The 16,987-nt window shown below is 38.4% G+C and overlaps 1 pseudogene; it reads left to right on the top strand.

Moving 5' to 3' along the window:
• The first annotated feature begins 15,684 nt into the window (after window positions 1-15,684).
• LOC120587798 (uncharacterized) lies at window positions 15,685-15,803 on the top strand (annotated as a pseudogene).
• Window positions 15,804-16,987: the final 1,184 nt, after the last annotated feature.

The following is a 16,987-nucleotide window of genomic DNA, read 5'->3' as shown; positions in this document are numbered from 1 at the left end:
TGCTTTACTATTCGAAATACAAAGCAAACCAGGGAAACCCGGTAAAGTTCCCAAGCACTTCTCTGAGTCAAAAATTTTAAAGTTTTTTGTTTCTTTTTAAACATTTTTCATACAACCGTAATTAATGCAACAGACCGTAAAGCAAGTTCAAGGTCAGGAATCCGGATAAGCAAGTTCAGGGTCAGAAATGTAGAGGTAAGTTATGCCATAGCTTCTAACCTGACTGGCCCTGATTTAATAAGGCTTCATCATCATATCCTCCCATGCATTCACCTTGCAACTGCCTGCTTTAAAACAGGCTGCTTTAAAAGACAAGGCAATTAGTGGTAGAGAAGAGTGAGAGGATTAAAACATTCCACACACATCTGCGGAAGAGGGAAGGGCTTCCCATCCCCCAGGATGTAGCCAGACAGAGGGGTGCCCTCCAGAGTGAAGAATGAAAAATAGTCTTGATTTATAGATTTGCAGTAAACTAATTTGAAAAGTTAAGGCATGTCATCTGAAAAAGCTTTGGATTGCCTCATCTTTCAAGGTAAGATGGGAATTTTAGGGAGAGGGGTTTCTGGCTGTTTCCACTGAACTAAATCATAAGGTGTTTCATAATTCTGTGACAGTAGATTGTGCAACTGAGCAGCTTTTATTCTCCTCAAACACATAAAGCACCCAGCTCTGCTCTGTGATGCCTTTATCTGCTTTGCAGCCAGCATCAAAAACTGAGTGTCCAGCTGGACCCTAGAACCATACGATTACTGGTTTTTGGACTTCTCAGAGAGGAACTCGGGCCAAGCGTCTACTTCAGATTATATGATTTCAATATTATGCTCTGGGATGCTCTTGTCCGAATTCTCTCTTTCATATAAACATATTCTAAAATACCAGTGCTCTAAGGGAATGCCAATTACATCACTAAAATGGCATAGAGCTTTACTTGGCTCTCTTACATACTGGTTAATGTTTAGGGCCATATGGATCTACTGATAGTGGATGATGCTGATTCATTTCCCAGGTATGACAGGAAAAAGGTCCTGTTGCTCTATTCTATTATTCCCCAAAGGATAATCTACATTTAATTTCTCATTCCTGCCCTTTTAGGCACTGCTCTAAGGAAGGCCCTGCATTAGAATTGATCCTTAAGCATCAGAACTGGCTCAGGATTTTTACATTCTCTTCCTACACTTGGATGAAATCATAGGCATTTAAGAATAGACCCCTCCTTCCTATATAAGGGGCTCTTTCCTAGTGTCTTCCTTCTGAATAAGCAAACCTGACGTCCGGCCATCCTGGATCAGATCAGGTCATTTGCTTTTGGTTTGTCTCTTTCAAGCTTAAGTACTGCCACCAGTTGACATTTGCTCCATCTCCCAAGGTCCTAGGCCAGTTCTTCCCCACTCATATGTCTAGTTCCAGCTTTCTACTGTCAGGACAAGTCAGAGATTTTATAGAATTTTGGTCACAAATGACAAAGATATCCCTCCAACGTGTTCAAGCAGAAAGGGGAATATAATGACCAGTAGCATCCAAAATTAGACTCCCAACCAGTGGAAAGTCAAAGCTATAGCTGGAGCCAGGACCGACTGTGACATGATATTCTAAGGCTACCTCTTTCCATCTCTTGTTTCTGACTGCTCTGGGTGTCAAGCTTATTCTCTCTCACAATTTTTCTCCATTTTGTAAGGAATATGGCAGCACATAGCATCTGGGTTTTAAATTGTATGGCTTCAGCCATACAATGGGATTAGTTTCAATTCTATGGACAGAAGTTCAGAAATCTTTGTGAAATAATTCACTTGTGTAACCAGATTCCACACCAGACAAGAGATTTGGTTAAGAGGAAAAGGTACAATATGATTGGAACACAGTTATATTGTAGACATCTTTTTGCCCCACAGCAGAGTTAAGATATTAAAGACTAGCGCTTTATTCCTAGCAAAAAGTTCAAGAGCGCCTGATGCAATCAGCCAAGCTTGGATGGTCATAGGCATTTGAGAAATTTCTTGTATTCTCCAGAAACAATGTCTTTACCGTCTAATACTTGATTTATAAAATGATAGTCTTCACCCTATGTACAGGATATATACAGCCTTTGACATCTGCTACAAGTTGGAAATTATTACTATAGGTAAAGTTTCCATTTGAATTTTTTTAATATCACATAAGAACTCTTTTAATCTCAGGATAATCATATATAAGGAAGAAAGTTGTGATGAATTATATTTGCTCCAACTCTGAAAAAAAAAAAGACCAAAAAAAGGGAGAATGTATTTATTTATTTTTAAATAATGGAGTATTTCACGGAACTCAAAGTCAAGAATGTGTGCTCGTGTGTGTGTGTGTGACCTTGAAACATGGTGGCTCCCACTGCAACTATATCAATGGGTAAAAGGGGATAATATTATGGGTGGCCACTATACCAGTTCAATTTAGCCAATATTTATTAACATCTTTTTTTTATGTGCGGGGTATTTCACCACTCAAATATTCATGCTTGTCAATCTACATGCTTTATTATAACAGTTAAATGAATTAACTCTTTTAAAATTAAATTTGGCTTACCACTAAAAATATATACTGATACATATTAAGTTTGATTTGCAGTTCACTCTACTATCATGAAACAAAATGGCAAGTAATAAAAATGTTAAATGAACACATGTCTTCCCACAATTTTTAGTAACTATCAATTACATTCAGTAAAAGGAGAGGTCTATAGTTCACAAAAATATGTAATATTCAATAATAAAGTTGTCCCCACAGATGAGGAAAATGAGTCTCTCGCTTTAAGTCAGCTTAGACCAAATTTAGAAGAAAAACCTGTCCCAGGGTAATATACCTGTGAGTCTCCCCAATCATAAGACTTAGATAAGTTCACAGATAACACATCCAACAAGACAAGTCTGGACACTGTTTCCTGAACATGGCATTGCCCTCATCTGCCTCCAGATCTTGCCTCAAATTGTTGGCTCAGTCTAAAATATCTTTGTTTTCAATCCCTTTATGTCTTCTATCTTGTCTTCAGAGTTCAACTAAAATTCTACCTCCTCTAAGAAGCCCCTCCACCCTCAAACTCTCCAGAGTAAAGTATCCCTTTGGTTACATTTGCTAAAAAGATGTTTATATATATTTTTGCCTTTTCAGAAACACAGTTTGTGTGTGTGTGTGTGTAAGATGATAGATGATGATGATGACTATAGATAGATGATAGATGATAGATAGATAGATGGATGGATGGATAGATAGATAGATAGATAGATAGATAGATAGATAGATAGATAGATAGACAGACGATAGACAGATACTCTTTATTAGATGCTGAGCTCCTGGAAGATAACTGCAATAATTTTTTTCCTGCCTGTCTTTAACCATTAAGTATGTATTTGTGAGTGTTTGTATTCACTGTTATGCATTAAGATAAATCAGACTATATTCTATTCTTTAAGAATTTACAGTGTAGGGAATAAAATACAGGCAGAAAATAAATACGGTACAAGATAAGTGACATAGAGAGTCAAAGATGAAAAGTTATGAGAGTTCCTGGAATATGGAGATCAACAGTGAGGGAAGGAGTGGGCAGAGAGAAATAAAAAGAGGAAACCAGAAAAGACTTCACGGAACAGGACAGATTTGGAAATTGTCCACTGAGAATAGGATATGTGGGTATCTTAAGTATGGGCAACAGCGTGAGTAAAGGCAGATACAGAAAGAGCAGGAAGGCAGATTCAAGGGGATCGTGAGATGCATAAAGAGAAATAGTAAGAAATTGTTGGAATGGTAGCTTGGAAATCAATATCATTTACAGGAATCTGGACAGTATTTTCTCATTAATCTGGACCCATAGGAGAAGTGGACAAAAGAAGAAGCTGAATGTACTAGGGGAGCCCATCAGGCTGCATCAAGAGTGTAAGCAAAGAATGATGAGGCCCCAGCCGGAGACAGCCCAGTGGAGGTGAGCGCCTTACACAGAGGTCTGACAAGGCTTCGCTGTTGGTTGCATGTGGAGGGCAAGGAAGAGAAAGGAAGGGGTTTCCTGCATTGGGGGGATGGTCTTGCCATTGGTTAAAGCAGGAACAATTAATTGGAGGAGGGCAAAACAAGATCCCCCCTAGAAACGTCAAGCAAATGTTTTTCTCTATACATGGGCCTCTCAGTTCAGCACCTGATAGAGTCACCCCAAAAATAAGTTAATAAATGTTTAGTGAATTGATATAAATCTATAACAAACGTTAAAACTTTTGGTGACCTCAGTGGAAATAAAATCTTCTACTGACATCACTAAAACTTGAAGGTGTCATTGTGGAAGACAACTATGCCATGTAGAGTGTCTCCTGGCCCCACGTCCTGTTATCAGCTGGGGAAATTCTCATCAGTTGAAAAGCAACTATCAGTCCCAACCCCATTTCACTAAAGAGCGAATGGCGTTTGGTTTTCTAAGTGTTTTCAAACAGCAGGTGACAGTAAATCCTGCCCCAGGCAATGTTTTAAGCCCTTTACAAATATTAAATCTTTTACTTCTCATAACTCCAGTGGCAAGCATCATTATCATCTCCATTTGAAGCATAAGGAAACTCTGGCATAGGAAGTTAAGAAATTAGAGCAAGGTCACACAGAAAGCAAGAGTCAGGATTTGAACCCAAGCAGGATGGTGCTGGAGTCCATGAGCGTAACGGCTGCCTTACAGGGCCCTGCAGGCTTCAGTGGCATAGCTGGTGGGGCTCAAGTCCAACTGGAGCCAGGGCTCATGTTTCCTCCCACTTTTGCCCAGAAAAACACTTTACTGACGCTTTCTTCTGAGAAGAAAAGAAAAATGATTATTGAATGATTGGCCCGGGATCAAATGAAAAAAAAGAGTGATGTCTGTAACTCATGTTCCTAACATCCAATTTAGGTTCATCCTGTCCTACAAAAGGGTTAACAGTGAACAGATTATAATCATTATCTGGTAGCCTTTATTCCGGGAATGCCTTTCAAAAATTGTGGTGTGTAGTTTAGTTATTTATAATACAGGAAACATTACACTTAAAACATCTTTGGGGCAGAGGTGAATACTTGATAAATATAATTAATGATTTTTCCATGGTCTTTACAAATCAAACTTTTATGATAAATTTCTCAGAAAAAGGTGATTTTACTTATCCATATTTAGATTTCTAGGTTCAGTATATTATCATGAATCCCCCAATCATCTTTTAGAAACACTGCAGTATAGGGTTTTATTGTAGCTGTCTTTTGAGGTTGAAATTGTTAACATCTGTCTCTTAGTATTTTTTTTTTTTTACAATACTCTAAATACTCTAATCTCTGGTTATCCTGCTAATAACTGTAATTTTCTAGTCAGCTGCTATCTCTCAAGGTAGTTTAAAGGTCATTTTTTTGCAATACATAAAGAAGCCTGTGAAGAAAGTGGACGTGATTTATTTTTTAGCAAGTTGAACTCATGTTTGGATTTGATTTTGTCTCTAAGAAGAAAGAATCTCTGCCTAGCTATTTTGCTTCAATCTCTTTGGTCCCAGCATGATTAGTTTTGGTCTCTTTCATTACATTTTACTTCTGTTACCTGATGTTATTCCTAATAGATGTGGAAAACAGATATTACTTTCAGAGGCATAATTAAAGGATACATTTATATTGCACTTTTTATAGTCAAAGTACTGGTTGATCCATATATTATCCCTACAAAGTAAAAGCATGCTGCTCTTCTCCCTAGAGAGGCATGTTTCTAAAAACTCTCTTAATCAAGATTTGGAGAATTACAACCACTTTATTTTCTGCAGAAAATTATGGAACATGAATCTATTTGTATAAATACACATATTTTCATTTATCGAAGGTGCCAGTCAAAATACAAGAGGATCATAAACATAAGATATAATAAACATATGTGTTGTTGTTTTTTGTTTATTTATTTGTTTTATCTCATCTGCATCCATTAGTTTCTTGTAGGAAAAATAAAAATAAAAATCCAAGTTTCCTTTGGGTAAAATTTATTCTCACTCATCACTTTGCCTGTAGCTCCAGAGCATGACCGATTAGATAGCTCTAGTGATTGGCAGGGACACATGTGATCCACCCTTGGCCAATGAGATGCAAACTTGGGAGTCTGCAAGAGCTCTTTTGGAAAGAACATGCATCTTCTTTCCGGTGGGATTGCTTAGCAGGTAGAATATCAATATGGGCCTGGCCATGTCGAAATGGTTACCACGAAGAAAATTCAGTCTGAAAATATAGTCAAAGCAGGGAGAAATTAGATGCAAAAACCAGGGAGAGACAATACGCTGATGCCATCATTTGTGGCCGTGGATCAGCCTCACCTGCGATTATGAGAAATTAGCTCTTTTCACTGGAAAATGAGTGGCACCCGATTAGTACATAAGCACAACTGATGTCTATACACATTAATAAGGATCCATTTTTACTATAACAGATAATAAGTATGATGGAAACTTTAATAGAATATTTTAAATGAAAATAACTGGGTAGGATTAAGTAAGAAAGGCTTCAGGTAAGACATTATAAATGATGCTTTGACTAGATCAAATAATTGTAAAGTAATAGCTCCTATCCTGACATACAGGAGTTTATATAAGGATTTGTTATGGATTTTCTTGTGTCCACCCCCAGAATTTAGTTTTTGAAGTCCTAACCCCCAGTACCTTAGAATGTGACTTGGCTTGGAAATAGAATTGTTGCATATCTATCTAATCACTTAAGATGTAGTAATACTGGAGTAGGATGGTTCCCTAATCCGATATGACTAATGTCCTTAAGAAAAAGGAGAAATTTGGACATAGACACACATAGGAAGAACACCATGCGAAGATGAAGGCAGAGATGGGGTGATGCTTCTACAAGTTAAGGAACACCAAGAATGACCAGCAAAGCACCACACGCTAGTGAAGAGGCATAGAACAAACTCTCGCTCAGAAACCTCAGAAGGAGCCAAGCTTATTGACACCTTGATCTTGGACTTCTGGCCTCTTGAACTGTGAGACAATAAATTTCTACTCATTAAGCTCACCTAGTTGGTTGTACTTTTTCCAGCAGCCCTAGTAAACTAATACAGGGTCTAAGAATATTTACAGATGAAGATAAAATATTCTTTGGGATAGAAATGAGTCAAAATAATATAGAAGAGCACTGATCAAAGTTAACTGCCATTTGTTCTAAGAGTTCATAGAACAAAAGTTTAAAGACCAAACTAGAATGATGATTGAACAATGGAGATAAAGGAGTATATCTGAGAAATAGTATCAAGGAAGAAACCTGAAAGTTGGCAAGAAAATGGATTATTACTATGTAGGTTTGGATGGGAAAGACTTTTTTAAATTTGTTTCTTTATGACTTCGAAACTATGTGATTGGAGATTTAGAAATTGATAAGACATTCTCAGTGAGAGAGTTTGGAAAGAATCATGATGTGGAGCAGGAGATTCTAAGATAGCTTGAGTCGTAGCCTACTCTTACGGCCGTTTCTGGTAGACATCTCAATCAAGTGAAAAAATGTAATACGACCAATAGAGGAACAACTGACATTATGTGTCTTCTGACATGATCCTCTTAAGAAAACAAAATATTACTAATTTGTATATTTTCAATGTATTTAACTTGCACCAAGTGGTGAGGAAATAATCAAGCAAATGTAAACTACTGGACTTTCTATGAAACTTGGGCCTTTCAAAAATATTAAATTCATTAAAGTCAAAAAGAGTTGGTGAAACTAATCTAGATTAGAGGAGTCCAAAGAGATATGACCACTAAATGGAGTGTGTGGTACTTGAATAGATCCTAAATAAGGAAAATAAAGAACAGTTTTAAAAGACACTATTGGAATAATTTGAATACGGACTCTGTATTAGATTAACGGATCAGTATTCAATTGCTTGAATGTGCTTAACGGTGTCAGATATGTAGGTTATTTGCGATATCAATGCTAAAGTGTTTAGCAGTAAAGCTTCAAAAATGCCTGCGGCTCTCTTTAAGTGGTCCAGCAAAAAAGCGTGTGTGCGGGAGTATGTGTATGCACATGTGCATGAGCATGTACACACACACACACACACACACACACACACACACACACACACACACACTCTCTCTCTCTCTTGATGTTCTGCCCTGATCCCTTGGATCCTTTCCGCTATTTTAGTGTGTCCATCCACCAACTTTTCTGTGCTTTTTTTTACTTCCAACATCTCACATCTAAGGCTTCATGGCGTCAAGAAATCCACGTAGACTTGAGGTTTGAACTAAATCTGAAATCGTACCCTTATGTAACTTCTTTCTGCTCCCCCAGTTTTCTTTCCTTATTCTTCATGTGAGCACATTTTTAATAAATCATTTTCCCATAAATTCTCATCTCAGGGTCTATTTGAAGGGAGTCTATTCTAGACGTATAGATACACACAAATAAGAGAAAAAGAGAGGGAGAGAGGCAGAGAGAGAGAGAGAGAGAGAGAGAACAGATAATGTAAAATGTTATCTATCGTGAATCTAGGTGGGTTTATTTTCCTCTTCTTTCAAGTCTTCTGCAGGTTTGATATTGGGGAGGAAGGACTTAAAGCAGCTGGTCTACGATCCGTTTCTCCTTCCATTACTGAAGTACAATTCTAGGGAAAGAGAAAAGGCGGGGGACCTGGTCTTATCTCTCAATATACACTCTGCTAACTGGACTTCCTGATAAATATACTACTGATATTTTCTAGGAAGAAAGTCCATATCTATAAAATCTTAGCATCATGGCCCTTGTTTAAGGTTGTTTAAACACACCTAGGATTTATGGATTTACGGGGCATGGCTTTCTAGAAAATGTGACATAAATTAAATCACCACCTGGGATACAAAACTGAGATATTTCATAACCAAAATGCTCTCTGCTGTGTGAGGTACCTCAGTTAGAGGCCTCACCTAATCAGGGTCGGGGTGCATATGTGAGGGAAGGAAGGAGCTGGGGAGCCACTCTCACTGTCCAGATCTTTCCTGTGCATCCCTAGTGCCTGTTGGTTGCTTCTCTGTGAAATTATTAGTAAAGACTGGCTCTGGGAAAGACTCCTAGCTGTGAAGAATCTGATTTGACAATAGGTTCCTTAGTGTTAGTGCAGCTATTTTTCAAGCTAAAAACTTCTTCAGACAATAGAGGATGTCAGTTTCTTAATTTCTCACACATAGGATTTGGACTAGATCTGTAAGTTTCTCCTCTAAGTTTGTACAACAAAGTATGCAAACGTAAGAAGTTGGTCTTTTTTTTAAAAAAAATAAATTTTTAGAGCAATTTTAAGTTCACAGCAAAAATAAGCAAAAGTTAGCAAGATTTCTTCTATTTACCCTGCCCCTGCCAACATGGACAGCCTCCCCCATTATCAATATCACTCACCAGAGTGGCACATTTGTTACGATTGATCAATCTACATGGACACATCCTTATCATCCAGAGTCCATACTTAACAACAGTGCTCACTCTTGATGTTAAATATTCTATGGTTTTAGACAAACGTATAACGACATGAATCCACAATTAATAGTGTCATATAGGGTAATGTCACTGCCCTAAAACCCTCTGTGCTCCTCCTATTCATCCCGCCTTTTCTCCTCTATCTCCTGGCAACCACTAATCTTACTCTCTCCATAATTCTGCTTTTTACAGAATGTCATGTAGTCAGAATTATATACTATATAGCCTTTTCAGATTGGCTTCTTTCAGTTGGTAATATGCATTTAAGTTTTCTCCATATCTCTTCATGGACTAAGAGCTTATTCCTTTTTAGTGCTGAATAATATTCCATTGTCTGGATGTATCATGATTTATTTACCCACTCTCCTACTGAAAGACACCTTGGTTAGGTTGGACTTTCAATGTGTCTATCATGTGGACTTTAGCTAAGGCTCTACTACTGCTGTTGCTCCTGTTAGGAGGGGTCATGGAGATGTGAGAGTGACAGAGGACACGTTTTAGTGTAGGGTTGCAGCTTCTGGGTGTCAGGAGTCAGCAGTGGCTCTGCAGCAGCGACAATGCTATCGGATTGCCTCCTCTGTAGCTCCAGCGGTGGCCCTTGATGTCCACTCTTCCAGCCTTTCCAACAATCTTCTAAGCCCTTAATTTCCTGCATTAAATCCCTTTCTTCTTAAAATATCTACAGTGGTTTCTGCTTCCTGCACTGAATTTTGAATGATACAGTTTATTAGTAAACCATATGTTTACCCTATTTTGGTTTGGGGATGTTTTTCTCAGCTTCTTGATTTGTGTACACCTATGTTTTATCTACCTTTAAGATTTTAAAAGTATAAAATAAAAATAATAGGTATAAGAGACATATCTCTTAGCCAGATAAAAAAGACAGAGAATAATCTGTCATATTTCATAGCCTATGCTCTTTATTTACTGTATATATCTCTTTAGATAACTGTTTATACAATTGTTGGGGGTTTTTTTTCCTTCTGCATACAAGTTTAAATATCTGAATTCTTATTAAGAAAGATAACAAATGCACTAGGATTTTTCCTGGACCAAAAAATACTTTCAAGATTATTTGAATCTATTTTTTCTTTTTGTTCAGTAGATATCACTGCAAACTAATCCAGAATCTAAAATTGTTAATGCCATATGTGTCATTGATTTCCATCTTGCCAATTAAATAAAGGTTACCGCCTGGGCGCTTCAAAGATTGCCTCTCTCCCTAGGCACCGTCACAGTAATTCAGCTCAGCCAGGGCACTCCTGCTGGCAGTCCTCAAATTCCCTCTGCAGGGAACGGCAGTACGCCTTCTGGGAAAACTCCACTTAGAGAGTGGGAAAAGTATTGATAACTAGAACTCCAATTTGCTGACCTTGCATTGTTCATAAGAGAAGCTCATCTTTTCTGTTTTCTCAAAGGGCCACAAATTAATTCAACAAGAATTTATTGAGCACCTATGGTGTAGAAGGCCCTGGGCCAGTTCCTAAGAATATCAAGGAAAAAAAAAATAGATGTGAAGCTATGTTTGTCTTCCATAAGTTCTGACTTTGAGTAGTTGGATACATACTAGTTTTAACATCATGTGATCAGGTCTGTGAATGGAGTGCTATTGGGCAGCGAAGAGGCAGGAAGAGTCAAATTTCGCTGTGAGGAGGTGAAATAGTGATTTGCCACGTAGAGAAGGAGGCGACATTTGAACTCAGTTGTGAAGAATAATTAAGGCTTGTCCAGGCCAGAGGGACAAAAAATGAAGGGGAATTTAAGAAGGAAAAAACAAACAAAAAAGCAGTGTGAGCCAAGGCAGGAAGACAAGAGATGACTAGTCTTGCTCAGGAAACCACCGAGAGGGTAGTTAGGAAAGTCTGATGGTTAATTTTATGTGTCAACTTGACTGGGCCACGGGAGCCCAGTTTAGGGGCAAACTTTACTCTGGGTGTTTCTGTGAGGATGCTTTTGGATGAGATTAACATTTAAATTGGTAGACTTGATTAAAGCAGCTTCCCCTTACCCCAATATGGGCCTCATCCAATCAGTTGAAGGCCCCAATACAACAAAAAGGCTGACTTGCCCCTGACCAAGGGAGAACTCCTGCCTGACTGCCTTTGAGCCGAGACATTGTCTTTCTTTCCTGCCTTTGGACTTGAACTGAAACATCTGCTATGTCTGGGTCTTGAGCCTGCCAGTGTTCAGACTGGAACTACACCATTGGCTCCCCTGGGGCTCCAAGTCTTGCCAACTGCAGATCTTGGGACTTGTCAGCCTCCATAATCACATGAGCCAATTCCTTATAATAAACTTTTTATATATATACACACACACACATTCATTCTATTGGTTCTGTTCTCTAGAGAACTCTGAGTAACACAGAAAGGGTAGCAAAAGGTGAGGTTGCAATATTGAACATAACCAGAATGTAAAGAATCTGAAGGTTGTTCTACATATATTAAAAACAGCTAATATTTCTTTTTCAATATTATAATTGTTATTGTAACAAGCTATAATTTTGCTGCTTATTTCTTGGGGTGCCAAGACACTCTTCTGAGTGCTTTACAGGTATCGACTCATTTGTTTCTGACAGTCCCTTTACAAGGGAGGCACTATTATTATCATCCTCAATGTACAGAGTCAGAAATGATGCACAGGGAAGTAACCTGCCTTCAGTCACTTAGCTGGTAAGCGGCAGAGCCCCGAATGGAACATAGGCAGTCGCATCTCTAGAGTCTGCATCCTGTTGCTACCGCTTTAGTGGTGCTCTGACATTGAACTTAATTCCACAGGTATTTTTGGGCACAGAGATATATATTAAATTTGCCACTTTAGAAAAATTATTCTCATGGTAGAATGGAGAGCAAATGAGAGAAGGAAAGTACAAAGATTGCAGAAATTGGAATGAGACTCGGTGGTAAGTTGCTGGCCTGATCTGGTAGTGGTGGGAATAGGGAGTCGGTGATGATCCTAGGAAACCGTTCTCAAGATAGCATCACCATGATCTGGCACCTAATCAGATGTCAGGAATGAGAGAAAAGCGGCATGAGTAGGAACTGCTGAATGATGACCTGAGCTGGGGAGCATGTTGAGGGGAGGGGAGAGGACAGCTAGTAGGGATTTAGAAACGGAAACTGAGAGGTCCGCAGATAGAAATTTGAAGATAGTCTAGGATTAGAGCAATAAATTTTGGAGTTATATTAGTTTCCTCTAGCTGCTGTAACACTGTACTGCAAACTTGGTGGCTTTTTACAATAGAAATTTATTCTTTCACAGAAATACAAAACCAAGGTGTGGACAGAACCACAGTCCCTCTGGAGGATCTAGGAGAGAATTATTCGTTCCTTGGCTCCTTCAGCCTCTGACGGCCGCTGGCATTCTTTGGCACTCCTTGGCTTGTGGCTGCCTCACTGCAATCGCTGCCTCCAATACCACACCCTCCCCTATGCGTGGGCTGACTCTCCCTCCCCTCTTCTTATAAGGACAGGTGCAGTGGTATTTAGGGCACATCCAGTTTATCTAACATTCTCTCCCTACCTTAATATTCTTAACTTAGTCACATCGGCAAAGACCTTTTTACAAATTAGGTAACGTTTATAGGTTACCAAGATTAAGATCTGACAAGTTTGGGTGCCTATTATTCAGCCTATTATAGAAGTCATGAGAATGTGAAAGATTAGGAAGGAAGAAGAGTTGCCAAGGGCAAGAAACGGCAGGAAGCCACGTTGGTGTAGGGAAAGGAGCCCTGTGAGTTCAAACCCCAGTTTGCCACTGCTCGTGTGAACCTAACCACGTGGCCCCAGCACCATTGGATGTCATTTCCTCCTCTGTGATGAAGCCCAACTCCATGATTTTCCTCTCGAGTAGAAAATGTTAAGCGTGCATTTCATCTAAATAGTGTGCAGAGTCATTTGGAGTCCGTGGCTATTTCAGAATCTTATTTTACTGAAATAATATTAAAAATGAGAAGATAAACCCAAAAGCGTCCACAATCTTTTCATTTAACCAAATCAGTGTTTTCATTTATATGACATTTTCTAGTCCCTGAGCAAGCACACATTCGATTTTTACATATTGGCCACACTTTCATAGGTAGACTTTTATAGTCTGTATTGTAATTTAAAATGTCACCATGATTATTTTTCCATTCTACTACAGCCCTCTCTTCCAATTTCCTCCACGCCCCATCCTGCCCAAGCTTCCACATAGTGAAGCTAAAGGAGATGCATTCTCCATGCGGGGTACCTCCTGCAGTGGAGCAATGACAACCATCAGGACAACAATGGTGACCTGCCTCCTAGGATGCTACACACTTGTACCCCACAGTCCCGCCTCCAACAGAGTCAGCTCGAAACCCCTTCAGGTAAAGTTCTTTCCCATTCTAAACTTAGATTCTAATTCTTACCAAGGCAAAAACACGTTAGTATGCAGATACTTATAGTAACTTCTCATAAAGCTTTTATTTTATATAAAGCTTGAAATAATACTTTAGAGAGTTAAAATATGTCCCATATTGAACAGATTTAGCTTTTCATTCAGGTGATGTCTCAACTACTGTTGCCCTAAAGATTACATCCCATCACTTTTTGGCCTTCTGGCTAAGATCAAGTGTAGGATTACATCACATTCAAACATACCTGCTTCAAGCTATGTTGACATCATTTTTCCCAATACAAAATAACTGCTACAATTAAGTCCTTAAGTCAGTCATCTCTATTCTGCATAAAAGTGCTGAGCATAATGCAAAAATGCCCCACTTTTCTGCAATAAATAGCAATCTGAATTTAATTGCAAAATTTCTGAGACATTCTTGGAACTCTATTTATTCTATTTGGTCTTTGCATCTTTTTTTTTTTCCAAGCTGACTCTCCCCGTTAAATAACCTCACAGTCCACAGGCAAATGGGCAAATGTCACACTTTCGACCTCTCTCTCTCTCTCTCCCTTGCATACACACACACACACACACACACACACACACACACACAGAAAAAAATAGGTTGAGCTATCAAAGTGTGCTATAATCAATTTTCATTCAGTATGTATTAAATTTTGAAATGGTACCAAAGAGCGTGAAACTAAAAGAATCAATCATCTTTTATCATGTCCCTTCAGGATGAAATTAACTTGAAATGGTCATTCTTGTTTCTTTCCGCTGGAAGAGAAAAAAATAGCTTGGAGGTGCTGGATGAAATCTAGGACATTGAACACCTGCTATGGAGGAGCAAGGCGTCCTCTGTGCAGGGGTTTAATGATGTTAAAGGTGCTATGGTTCACATGGGCACCGACCACAGGTTTAACTTGTACTTTGGTTCATATCTGCAATTAGCTTCTATTCTGCCTCTTGGCTCACCATGGATGAACCTGCCAGAATGTATGTGGTTGGGCAATTTACTTAACCTCTCAATGCCTCAGTACCTTCATCTGTTGATGTGGATAGGGCTAATAGCATCTTCCTTAAACAGATGTTGAAAGGACTAAATCACATGATACATATGAAATACAGGATAGTGTCTGATGCAGAGGAAGTACTTGATAACTCTTAGCTACTCTATCCAACTTCTCATTCTATTGGATGAGGAGTTTTAGTCATCTATCCTAATCATGCCATTTCACCAGGGATTCCTTGAGGACAATTTGCAGTCCGTGAGAGCATTCACATTTCCCTGATCTGACTTCCAGCTGCCCTGTTTCTCCATGGAGCAGCCCTGTGAAAATTCCAGTCACCCAGTGTGGCCATCTTGTAACACTCAAGCCTTTGGGATGGAAGTCCGATTTTAGCCCAGAGTAGGTTGATGAAGCTGGCTTACCACTTCAATGTTAAGCATAAAATCCTGGATGACAAAGGGGAGCTAGTTAGGAAACTGTGGTAGATACCATCCTCCCAACAAGTTAAATGAAATCAACTCCTATGAACCTCCAGATTGACCTGTAATTGAAAACTGGTTGGCACCGTGCTGTTTGTCAGCTTCCCAAATGACACTCTGACTTTTTTGTTTTCATTTTCTATTTATCTGTTATTGAAAATCTTTGGATGCTGTGATGCCAACACAACAGATCTCAGTGGCATATTTTTGTTCCATTGCAAAAAAAGAAGAAGAAGAAGATTAAATGACAGGAAGTAAAGCTGTGAAACATATTTTACTTTAAAATGACTCGAACAATAACTTTTTAAAAAATAGTCTCTGTCATCATAGAACTTAGTGCTGGAAATGTCCTTAATCTTCTCATGCAATGATTTCTTTTCTCAAATGAAGAAACAATCTACGGTCATGATACCCTGAACAAGCCCGATCCTGTCTGATCTTGGAAGCTAAGCAGGGTCAGGCCTGGTTAGTACTTGGATGGGAGACCACCTAGGAAGCCTGGGTGCTGTAGGCATAAAAAAAAATAAATAAAAATAAATAAAATAAGGGGTTGTAAGCTGACAAGGTCCTTGTAATCTGTGAGGTCAACCAAGGGTTGCCTCGCCTAAAATAAATAAATAAATAGATGATAGATAGATAGATAGATAGATAGATAGATAGATAGATAGATAGATAGATAAAATGAGGAAACAGATCCAGAAAGGTAAAATGTAGACTCTTAATTACTGGGTAATCTTTGAAGATCTGATTATATGACTTGCTATTTACATTGATTTAATCACTACATAATTGATCAAGTGAACTATGTAATCTATGCAACTGGCCAATCTTTGCCAAATTATAGTCAGCCCTTATAGTACATAATGCTCTACAGTTTTGATAGTTTATCTTAATTATTCTTCACTGCAGTCCTCTGATAAACGTATTATAATACACCTTTATTAAGATGAGAAATTCAGACTTAGAAAGTGTATGGGTTATTTACCAGTGGTTCCCCAGCTAGTAAGTGACAGAGTTGAACTTTGAACCAACCTTTCTGATTCCCTATTCCATGTTTCTCCTAAGGAAATTTCCCTGGGAGTAAAGAATACTGTGTCTTAGGAAATTATTCTAATTACCTAAGAACTAGACCAATTGGAAATGTAACACATCTTGGGAACACATGGTGAAGTCTTGGACACCAGGGATAAAAAAAGGATTTAGCTAGATTTAGTCAAAGAACATAAGCTTTAACTACATACCAATATCGTTGTAATCTAGACGTGCGTGTACAAAAGTTTGGTAGGGAAAAAGTTATTGATTTTGTTTTCTGGAATTTGACCATAATACCCCAAACCAGCTCATGTCTATAAAGAAACATCTGAAACCTAAATCAATCATAAAATCCAGCCTCCCCACCAAAATATATATATATATATATATATATATATATATATATTGAGTCTTTCCAAGCATTTCATCCTTACTTGTCCTGAAGTATTACTAATTTTTGCAGAAGCCAAAAAATACAAGTTATAAAAGAGGAAGACCTTTTTATGAGAAGAGCTAAACACCGTTAGAGTCATTTCCTCAAATGATACATACCTTTTAATAATAATGTCATAAAAAGTAGATTTAATGCAGGTGTTGGTTGCGGGTATTGAGTTCCAATACAGAATTAAATTCACTGTGCCTAGGAAATTGGCAGGACCCCGCCCC

The sequence above is a fragment of the Pteropus medius genome, unplaced genomic scaffold (genome assembly GCF_902729225.1).
Source record: "Pteropus medius unplaced genomic scaffold, Ma_sr-lr_union100, whole genome shotgun sequence".
Taxonomy (NCBI): domain Eukaryota; kingdom Metazoa; phylum Chordata; class Mammalia; order Chiroptera; family Pteropodidae; genus Pteropus; species Pteropus medius.
This window is presented reverse-complemented; position numbering and strand designations above follow the sequence as displayed.